The following is a 12,447-nucleotide window of genomic DNA, read 5'->3' as shown; positions in this document are numbered from 1 at the left end:
TGATGCTGACCAGGATATTGAGCAGAATACCATCTGTCAATCTGTAGCTAGAAACCTAGCAGCCTAATACATGTCTACTGATCAGCACCTTCTCGCTCCAGCAAGAACATCTACAACGGAGAAACAACTGCTACGATGAGAATATTCCCTGTGAGCATGTAGTCAGTGCAATGGGAAGTAGGTGGACTGGATAATCACTGTGGCTCAAGAACCATCGGTCTATGCTTCCACCTCCACTGCAGAGAAACACTCACCAAGTAAACTAAGGAATGACCTCTTTCTGTGGGATCTCAGCTACAGGAAAATTTGAGTGCTTCTTGCCCATTGGACTGCCCATCCAGACTGTTGAATTTGGAGTCCATTTTTAAAAACTGAGTTATAATTTACAAGCACTGTATTTAAGTGTACAGCTCAATGAGTTTTGACAATTTTATAAGTCCATATAATCTCCACTTCAATCAAGAGAATGATTCTATCAGTCCTCATGCCCTTTTCCCATCTATTGCCCTTCCCACACAGAGGCGACCATTATTCTGATTTTTATCACCACAGATTTGTTTGGGCAGTTCTTGAACCTCACACAGGTGGAATCATACTTATGTTGTCTTTATGGTCTGAATTCTTTTGCTCAACTTAATTATTTTTGAGACTCACCCAGTTTGTTGCTTTTCTCAGTGGTTAATTTCCTTTTACTGCTGAATGATACTATATTTTACAAACATATATCACAAGTTCTTTATCCACTTTCCTATTGATGAACATTTGATTTGCTGCCAGTTTTTGATTATGAATAAAGCTGGTAAGGATATTCTTGTTATAAGGTTCTTTATAGACATATAGTCTGGTCTCTTTTGAGTAATTTTTAGGAATGAAATTGCTGACTCATAGGGTAGGTGTATATTTAACTTTATAAGCAGCTGTCAAATAGTTTTCTAAAATAATTATACAATTTTATACTCCTACCAGCAGTTCCATATCTTTGCCAATATTTGGCATTATCTGTCTTCTTAATTTTAGCTACTCCAGTGGGTATATAGTGGTATCTTATTGTATTATGTTGGTGTAAAAGTAATTGTGGTTTTTGCAATTTTTAACCTTTTAAACTGCAATTACTTTTGCATCAACCTAATAGTTATAATTTACTTCATCTTACATACTCTTGCAGTTGGTAATGGACTAAGAGTCATCATATTTGTGATTAATATCAATCACTTGAAATTCTTCATAGATGACCAATAACCTCCCTTTAGAATATATGGTTCGCGAACACTCTGTCCTCAGTTTGGAACCCAAATTACTATTATGAAACTCACGAAATAACATAGTACTTAGCGTCCTGCTGTACCTCAGCTTCTTACACTAATCAAAATTCACCCCTTGTGCTGGGGAGGGCCAGCTTTTCTACAAATACTGGAACAAAATGAGAGTCTGTTAACAAAGAAGAAGTATGGGAAAGATGTTGGGTAGACAGCCACAAGTGTCTACCACAGTGAAGGTGTTTACCAGTGGCTTTAAAAGTTTCATGTAGTCAAACTGAACTGGAATACAGAACTCCCCAAGCCAAATTCTTTATCATATTTACTAGCCAAATTTTCAGTCATCTGTAGTATCAGCTTTTTGTGCACAGACACAAAAAGATGCCTCCTATTTTATCCCTTCCTATCTTTTTTGCCTTCTTTTTCATTTCTCCCTTTCAAATTCTTTTAACAGTCCACAACTTAAGACAGAGGAGGAAAATGAAAAGGGAGAAGCTTTTGACAAGTCTTAGTGCCTTGGCAACACCCATTCTTACCTATTAGAGATCATAAAAAAAAGACAAAGTCAATGTCTAAATAGCACATGCAAGAGTAAAGTAACATATTCTTATCAGAAATCAGGAGTAAAAAAAGAGAAGAGAAAGCCAGCAAGTCTATCCTGGTGGGTATTCCCTTATCTGCCCCTCCAGACACACTCTACTCCCTTCTCTACCCTGCTGTTTTCCTCAGCAAGCTCACCTCTACTGATGGTACCACCTGGGCTCCCTTGAACTCTGGTTTCTACATTGGTGTGTCAATGGTTGGCACTAGCAGGAGATGGAGAGTGGGAGAAGGAAGAGGTCAGGGAACTGACCCCTCCGCATCCCTCCCTGATGAGCAGAAGCTTGGCAATGGCGATGTTCTTCTCCACCAGGTGGCAACTTCTATCACATGAACCCTCTCCAGCGGATACAACTCTCCCCAACTTCTCATGACAACCACCTCCCTTTGTCCCTTCAAATCTAGGATTAGCATGTTTCACCAAAGAATGCTTCACCATTCTTCATTGGTTTCCTTAAACCTACTGACACCATTGTAAGTTGCCCCTTTATTAAACATTTTTTTTTTTTTTACTTACCCCTTTGACATCTGTTTGCTGCATGGATTCAGACTGATACCTCAAGTTACAAGTTAAAAAGAGGTATACATCCAACTCAGGGCAGGTAAGAATCCTGAAATACAAAGCAAAAAATAAATCAAGTTACCAGCAATCTGAGTCCCAACATAAGAACCTGACTCTGATACAAGATCTGATTAAACATAGAACCTCTTCTACACTTCTTCTAAGACAAACTGAAGCCAACAAAGGGATGGAGAGAAAGGTAATAAATTCTGACAGAAAACATATGTAAGAGGGATTGGTAACAAGGTCAGAGACAAAATACAGGAACACTGAACTCTACTTATCTGCAGACCACCACTTACTCCCTTGTTTCCAAGTCTCCAAGTCTCTGTCCTCAAACTTCCCCCATTGTATCATTTCATCCATTCTCCTTAAGCCTTCAACTATCACCTCCAGGCAGAATAACACAAAAGTCTTTCTCTGACCTAAATATGACTCTTCCGTTGCAGACCCAACTACTTGGAGACTTCTCAGCCACTCAAAATTATTTCATCCCAATCATGTATCTTAATCCTCTCACAGTAACTGGCAACTCCTCTGGACCTGCTTATTTGTTCATGACATCAGCTGCCTCCCGTTGTGCTACACTCAACACCTCGGGCATATTTTACTTCCTTCTCCCACAACCCCTGTATCTAAATCTGTTGCCCAACAGAGAATCTAGATTGTGAGTCATTGTGTGTCTTCTCATGTGGACTTCAGTCTTCCTCTCCAGCCTCATCTCCTAACTCCGCTCTTCATGGTATTCATCCTATTCTTGGACTATAAGACATGCCTTGCCTCTACATTATTTACTCTAATTGAAAAGCCTTTTGCCAAGAAATCCTACCTGTTAAACAAAAAGTCTCGAATTTTAGGATATACATTTCATGTACCACTGCCTAACAAAGTATTTCCTCTTTCCTTTTCCCCAACCAAATGTTCTCCTCTTCTGAATATTTGACTTATACCAATTTACAGATTTGCATTTTATTATGTACTATAATCACATATTATATATTATAATCATGTACTACTATGTATTATACTATTATGTATAACACTATTATGTCTTATAATTATATATTATATATTATAATCATGATTGTGAAATAGAGAAATTTTTCCTATGCTAAATTTCAAATTGCTTAAAAGCAGAAAAGTTGGTATTTATTCTCTGCAGCGCCTATCTTTAATAAATAATTTCTGAATTGTATTCAGTTGCATTGAATTGTCTGACATGCGTATAAAATTTTCAGGCAGTTATTTATGAAATTTAAAAAAAAACAAAAATCCAAAATTTATGCATTATATATCTTTCTATATCTTGGCACAAAATTTCATTTTTTTACCACTTAGAAAATAAAGCTAGAGTAAATTCACAAACAATATTTAACTTTGAAATGTTAACCAAGTCAATCCTTTAAAAGTGATAAGTTAGTATCTATAGTCCAAGTTAAAAGTATTGGTAACAATACATTTTTCTCTCCAAGACAAATTAAGTTATTCTGGACAAGTACCCAGTATTTTGTTAGCAAAATGAAGCCACTTGTGCCTGCATTGTAATTTTACTGATTGGCACATATATGAAGTGGAGACTGAAAAACAAATGTTGTTTTGCAGGATGTTTTCTGTTTTCACAGAAACACCCACTCTTGCTAAGAATGAATAATTGGGACCCAAAAGTTTCTCCTATGAAACTTTAAAAATCCTTTAATTTGATCAATCTTCCTACATATTTTTCTAATTATTTGGGACATCTGCATGAAAATATGTTCTTTGATTTAGCTAGTCTTTCCCTTAATAACCATAACTGAGTATTAGCATTATAATTTCCTGGAAAACATTCATTAGATTCTTCAATAATGACATCAATGCCTGTTTTATATTTTTCCTGAAGCCCTTCCTTCCTGAAGGGCCATTCTCCATGCTGATACTATTTGTAATCATATGCAGTGGACTTCTTAATTGTTTGCTTGCATTTCAGTTTTGTTTTTATTTGCCTATCCTATTCCTAGCCCATTCTTCTGTTACCAGCTGCCAGTTTTACTTTGGGGAACCTCCCTTCCCCATACCCTTAGTCCTTGTGGTCTGGATTGGTAGGGCTGACTCCATCCTAAGCTCTAAAAATGGGCACACAACTCCATCCTAAGTCAGATCACTCTATCCCCTGACAACAATGTATAGTTCACAGAGGAATAATGAATCAAGTTGAATTCACAAGAATTCACACGAAAGGACCCCTTAAAAAAGGTGCTCTCTTCCCATCAGGGTTGCTAAACAGGAAGAATATAGCTCAGAAGCTTCTGGGGAGAGACAACTGGAGGAGGAAACCAATACAGGAAAGCAGAACCAAGAGGTGGAGAAGGAGTTCTCATACAATAACTTTTGCATCTGGACTTAGAGATGCCTCTCAATTTTTAATTATGTATGCCAACATATTTTTTAAATTAAACCAGTTTGTAAGTCTTTTTGAATTAAGTCAATTTGAATTGATTTTCTGTCCCTTGCAAATAGAAAGATTCATATTTGTTAAGCCATGGAGCATCGCACACTCTTCAATTGCCTTCCTCACTGACCAAATACCAGTTTAGCCTGGCCTCCTGCCCCTCTACAGCCATCATAATCATGTCTTTTTCTATGCTCAATACATAACTTTCATCCACAAACTCAGGAAACCCCGTTGGGTTTATTCTAATTATCCTCTACTTCTCTCTACATAACAACGCACTGTGCAATGTCATTTTTTACATGCTCATTTACTGATCTATCCCTGAATGTGTTTCAATTCCTTCTGCTTCTTTCATATTTCTCAAAATATGCTTTACATTTTAAACCATTTTAAATAGTCAGAAACACAATAAAACATACAGAAATTAATTCACAACAAACATATAAAATAAGGTCACTGATGAGGGCTTTCAGATATTCAAAATACTAGTGATTCTAAAAATAGGCAAAGCAGGTAGTAAATACAGGTTGAGGACCATTTAGAAGGGCCCCACCTTACCCCCAGATAGTACCCCCTCATTGCCTATCCTACTTCTTATGAAACTTTCAGTAATAATTCTACCATTTAAGTTACTTAAAAAAGTGAGCTGGATAGCAAACGCTTTCATCATGTTTTGCACATTAAAAAATCAGATACTTGGCATGAAATCTATAAGTATATCTATGTCAAAAAAGAAAATATGAAAGTGTAAGTATCCTAGAAAATCCACCAAACATGGACTCTGAAAGACACTATTCAGCTCCGTGTGGCACATGAATAAGTTGCATTATGTCTGACTAATATATCTTAAGATCCTGATTTTTCTAGTAAAAGTTATTTAAAAAAAAAAAAAACAGAAGACTACTTGAAATAAATTATATTCTGCCTTGCTTTACCCAAAAAAATTCAGATGTGTAAATTTTCCAAGCTTCATTTTCTTCAAGACAAGGGACATTATATTATTTCTGACTTTTATCTCACTATTCAGAAAGGATGACCAAAGCAGTGTTAATAATATGTCAATCTCATGAAGAACACCACTACTACACTCTAATTTACATGAACTTCTTATGAAAAGTAATTGGCCACATTAAATTTACTGTGGGAGCCAGCTAATGCTGAACACAAAAGCACAAGGAGATTTAGGAGAAAGGACTGATGCAAGGTTATATACGTTGTAAAGAAAGCTGAGTGATCCTCAGAGAGGGGGAAAAAAGTTGGGTCTACTTAAAATGCACTCAACCTGAAATTAAGCTTTAAATTTTCAATAAATAAATGTCGTGGTGGACAGAAAAATCTAGTGCTCCAAACCCAATTTGCACAAGAAGATGGTTTTGTAACCTTGCACTGCCAGATATCAATGTCATAACAATTGAAACTGGGTCACTGGCTGATTTTACTATCCCTTCTCTTGTGGTACCATCTTCCAATCATGCATCCAAGGTAACTGTCAGAGCTGGGGAGTGCTGACAAGAGTCAATATGTCTAATACAAAGTTAATTTTAAAAGCTTTTAATTTCACATGCAATACCAAATAGACATTTTAAGTGAACAAGATCACTGGTACTCTCAATTCCAATTTAATATTCCTGACAGCTAATTCAAAATGCATATGGATTAGGGAATTGAGCTACAAATTTTTAAACAGCAAATGTAAGGTTAAAACACTAGTATTCCTTGTTCCCCAATCTTGTTATTGAAAAGTGATAGTGAACATCCATTAGTTTCCTTCAGACGAGAATGTACAAATCAGAAAAAGGTAAGTATTAGTTTGCTTTAAGTAAGGCTCAAAGGTAAATGTTTTGCCCTCATCTTGGAACTGGAAATTGAAAAATTGGCATATATAAGGTATAATTTTTAGATATAATATATAATTTTATGTATAATATAATGTATATTATATTAAGACAAATTCTGAAGATACTAAGAAGGTCCAGGAACTCAGATGGTGTCACAGGTACATCTGTGTGCATACATATTTTTATGTACACACACACACACACACACACACACAGATTATTCAAACCAGGCCAATAATAACACTTTGTAGTAAATTCTACCCAGTCCTGAATCCCTGGTCAAGTTCTACCTTCTCTAATAAATCCAACCCACATCCTCCTTCTTTTCTCAAATGTGGTTTTCACTTCACCACCACTATCACACATTTATTGAGTACTTAACTAAAGTGTAGGGCCTTATTCCTGAAGTCAACAGGGTGTTCTTCAATCTGAAACAGTTTAAAGGCAGTTGTGAAGACAAGATGCAGACACAACATGTATAAACAACAGCCCACAGTAACTGTGGATCATGGGGTAGGTGAATACAGGAATGCCGAGGTGGCCTCACTGAGGCTGGCTGGGTCAAGGATGGGAAGGGTTTATGGAGGAGGGGGAGTTCAAGTTTGTCTGAAGGGCCCTTCTGTCATAGCCAGACTGGAGGAGAGAGGCCAGGCAACATGAACAAGATATAGAGACAGAGATGGACCAATACATGACAGGAAGGCATGACGAGGGTTGCAACTAGGAACCTTCCTTTTAGGATGCTCACATATTCTCTTCCTCTGTGGATTTATCCATCACTAAACATGATACCACCTGTGCTTATGGTAATTCTCCCCAAAGAGTAAAAGATATGCAATAGTATGTACTTCTAAGATAATTTCGTTTGGGTAGCATTAGAAAGACAGAAAAAGTTTGCCAAAGTAGTGCCACGCTAACTGGTCTCCATTTATACTGGTGGTCTAAATTTGGACCACAGCACAATAATTGTGAATGAATCCAGTTAACTCTCACATTTGAAGTAGGAGCCTTTCACTTTCGAGCCATAACATGGACAGCAAAAGAAGAAATAACACTTCCTTAAAAGTCGCAATCAAATTTCAAATTCTCAGTGTGTGAGCTAAATTAAACAAAAGCAACATTAAAAGAAGAAAAGTCTACTCCCAAATGCTAGTGACTGCCCTTTAACCTCTGTAGGAAACATATGAAGATTCACAAAGATTTATGCCTTGTTAAGAGTTACTCTGCAGAAACAGAAGCTTCCCTTCTGACAGCCCAGTGAGTCTCAATCTTGGTTACAAAGCACCTGGAGAGTTTTTAAAATCCACTGAAGACAGAGCCCCACCTGTCTTTCATTTTCCACTAAATGAAAATCTTCAGAGGTGGAGCACAAACAGGTGATTTTCACATGCAGCAGGGTTGAGAACAACTGACATCTCCCCTTTTCTAAACATCAATGGCCTTACCAAGTTAGGAAGAGCTCAACCATCAGCCTGTTTACCATCATTTTGTGAAAACATGGAATCACTCACAGCTCAGCATATACAACCTTTTAAATTTACATAAGCTTTTTTCTTAGCTATCAATACTTGGCATAATTCACTAAGCAATGAGAAGAATCAGGGGGAAAAAATCAAGCAAAGTTGGCACAGCTTTTAAGGAAACTGGTGAAAGAAAACAACTAGTCAATCAGAAAACAAGTGTATATAACTAAATAATTTAGAAAAAAATGTCCTGAAATTTACAAGTGTAGCCAATATGAACTCACTCAGTTAATATTTAGGATGATATATGCATTAACCACTATGACAACAGTAATACTTACCAGTTTTATTTCTTCTAGAGACCACGCAGAGTACTAGGTGCTTTATACATTAAATTCACTTTAATCTTACAACAATTCTATCAGACAGAATACCCCATCTTAGAGATGAAGAAATAAGACTCCAAATGCCTAAGTCATTTTGCCTGATGTAACCTAGTATTGACTGAACTAGGTTTCAAACAGATTTACTGATTTCTAAAGTGTCTCAAAAGCAATTTGATTCAGTTATCATACCCCACCATTACCCCAGGGCTCAGCCTACAGCCCTGAGCTATAGTTGGGGAGTGGGGGAGAGGTGGCTATGAATTTCTCTGAGCGACTTTTTAGTCTATTTATTCCTAATTTAAGGTAAAAATCACTTACTTTTGAATTCGGTGAGCCAGCATTAATTTCTGAGTTATTAGATGGGCTGTTTAAATGTCATTCCTGCCAGTCGCAAACTGCCTTTCCTGTAAGCAGCTTTCACTCATGGACCTGGTTTGCCAAAAATTGCCAATATTGAAGCAAGGAGGACTGAAATTTGGTTTTTGGAGGTAATTCTTTCCACAGCAATAAAATAGTGTTCTTTTTCAAACTAGATAAGTACTGGTCATGAGCCAGACCATCCAAGAGTCAACACAGATGTTATGGTAAAGGATAATACTTCAAAGTTTCATGTAATTATTTCAATAAGTTCTTGAAGGTGTTCATAGCATTAACAGAGCTCTGTAAATGAGTGATTGCATTCTATTTATAGAATGAGAACTAAGGAACACACTCCAGCCTAACTCATCCAAAAAGGGCCGAAGCAGAGAATAAAAACTCCCCAAGCAGACCGCTAGACCCCATCCCACAAGTACTCTGTTATTTAATATAAGGCCTGGCTCACTCTACTTTCCCATTCAAATACCAAGAGAAAACAAGCCGACCAATTCCACCTTGAAGATTAGAATGGGGCTTCCATCGAGACTGAAAGAAAACCCACTCCTACACTGAAGCTAGACCCTTAAAACCTTAATCGAGTTTTGCTGCTTGGCATGTCAGCGTGCTCTTTATAACTTACTCCAGCTGCTTCTCCTAAAAGTATGGTATTTACAATTTGCTGTGGGCCTCAAAAAGCACAGAGAAATGGTAAATCATCAACTGCTGGTCACCAAGTCAGAGGAACAGATACTGCTTTTACTATGAGAAGACAGAAATGAATATTGGGTGGTTGTAGTTTTAAATAGATGAAGGTTTCCTTTTTATGGATTAAAAAAACCTGACAATGTCATGAGTATATACTCAAAAAGTATTACATGTCCAAGTACTAAAATATAAAGGATATACTCTCAGAATATGTTGTTTTTCTGACTATGCTAATCTTAATCGCCATGACATTTGCATTTCATATCATTTTTAGTCTGAATATGAGCATATTTGATATGAATCCAGTAACATTCACAATTTTTCTATATTTTGCTATATTCCTTCTTGATTTAAAAAAATACACAGACATCTCTAATGCTAAAATCATAATTATAAATTAAGATCATTTATTAAAATTCTGTCAGTGTGCTAATCTTTCAGGCTTAATAATAGATTATGCATTTTAGCAATTTCAGGTTAAAATGCAATTAAGGTTGAACTTTTATATATTTTTCTATTTAAATGTCCCACGTTCTTTATATGCTTATAACTCCTACCTCTTTTTAAAGCAAAAAGAGAATGAGAAAGGAAATATGTTAATACTTTTAGCAATATTTATGCAATGAAAATAACAGATATAGTGAGAGAAAAATAAAACAATTTCATGTGCATATTTTCAGGCTAATATCTTTTCCAAGAAAAAAAAATATTTATTTTTAAATGAATAAACTACACATACTGCCTACTAGGTTTATCTTCTCTATTAAAGTGATTTACAAAAAAGGAACAGAGATCTGATAGCTCATGATAAAATAAAAGTTGTTTGTAGTCACTTACAGTCTACCAAAACATTTTAAGAAGTTAGTTCTTTGTCCCCATTTACCTTGGTTCTTGAAATCACTGATACAACAGGATCATGGAGAAAAAAGTAGTGCCTCCGACTCTAATGGTATCCACAGAAACAAACAATTAACTCTTTATAGGACTGCTGGATACAACAGACTAAAATGCCAAACTAGTTCCAGCTCTAAATTATTTTACTTAATTGCTTTGGATTGCCTAACCTCTCAAACTTGTTTGTATAGATACGATCTGTATCATCACTGAGTTAGAAACCAGTAACCGAAAATTTGACAACATATTACAACCAGAGCAGCACAGTTCAATTCATTAACAGACAAGAGAGCAAACTCCATCATCTCTTAGTCTAAGAATGAGCCTCAAAGCTCTAACAACTGGTAGAGGGGGTGTAATGCAGGGTCTCAGCTCCCGCTCCATGCACAAGAATGCAGGACATGGTGAGGCCAAAAAGGAACAAGGGAGCCATAGATGGGGGAGTCATACCACTATAGTTTCGCTGGCGGCTGGGTTGGAGACACAGGAAGCAGGAGCAACACGATCCGCAACCTGCCATCTGCTTCTCTGCCAACCAACCCACAACAACCCCACTTGCTAGCTGCAACCCGCGGTCTACTTCTCTGCCAACCAACCAACTCTCTTGCCAGCGCAGCTACAGCAGTTGTATTAGTGGCTAATGGCTAACCGGCAACAGCTGATGGCCACCCAGCCGCAGCAGATGGCCATCTGATTACAGCTGATGGCCATCTAATAACCGAGCCAGCACCTTTCCACGTGAGGCCAAGAGCCTGGAAACTGCTCTCTGGGACTGTCCCCACAGGGGTGCAAAACAGTAAGAAATTGCTAATACTCATTTATTAATCTGACAAGGAAGTAGATATGCGACAGTCCAAAGAGTCCTCAGAAAGGCACACTTAGATTTACATATTCATATAAAACCAAAGCCCCTTCCTTTTCTTGCCCGATTCTTTGACTTTATCCTTGTTCTCTAGCACTACAACCCTTGGCGTTGTTATACTAGCCCCTTATTTCCATTAGCAAATTTGCTTTACAAATCCACCTTTTGTATGAATGGAAATAGTTTGGTGCTTGGGTTACCTTATTAGGTGACTGACTAGAATAGGTGATTTTCTTCCAATAATATGAAAACAAATTTTGCTTCCAGTATAATTGTACGAACGATTAATTGTACTGCCTTGTATACTTTATAAATACCAAACTGCTGTTAAATAAACCTTTCTGACTTACACTATGTTTGTATTTTTGGGTCTGTTTCTTAGGACAAGTCTGTTTTTCACTAGATTGTTAAAAGTTCACTTATTTCTATAATGTTATTCAAATTAAACATGCTATTATATTTTATTATTACTTAAATTTATAATTTTGCTCATCAACCCTAGGTATATTGGATTTAATTTGATTATTTGCTACATGGTGAGGGTATTAAAGACCTCATTTTTTGTAACATTGCTTCTTTGGTATTTGGCACAAGTGGGATTTTACTTCAGTTTCTTCTATCCAGAAGACAGTCTTGAAATGTTAGCATGAAATTTTAGGAGAGATCATGCATAAATGTAATCTAATTCAATTTAATACATTTTTTGAGCACCTACTATGTGCTAGAAATGGTTTTAATCTCTGCAGGTACAGCAGAAAATACAAGCTTTCCATTCCAGTAGTGTTGTCACAATAAGGTGACTATGTCAAGTCATAATAAGTGTTTTAAGAATAAAAGAGGTACGGTAAAAGTGTTAAGTGATGTTGATAAAGATACTCTTTACATATGGAAATAAAGAAAGGCCTCCTAATTAGAAAGATGCTTAAGCTGAGATCTAAAGAAGGAAGAAAAGCAAACTAAACAGATACATGGGGGGAGAAAATTCCAGGTGTGGGAAGAGGCAGTGTAAAGGCCGTGAAGGGTAAATAGTGCTCTTGGTGTGCAAGGAGACCAGTGTGGTGGAGTAGAACGAAGTAGAATGGAGGTGAGTGGA

Source organism: Rhinolophus ferrumequinum, chromosome 7, assembly GCF_004115265.2.
Source record: "Rhinolophus ferrumequinum isolate MPI-CBG mRhiFer1 chromosome 7, mRhiFer1_v1.p, whole genome shotgun sequence".
Taxonomy (NCBI): Eukaryota; Metazoa; Chordata; class Mammalia; order Chiroptera; family Rhinolophidae; genus Rhinolophus; species Rhinolophus ferrumequinum.
This window is presented reverse-complemented; position numbering follows the sequence as displayed.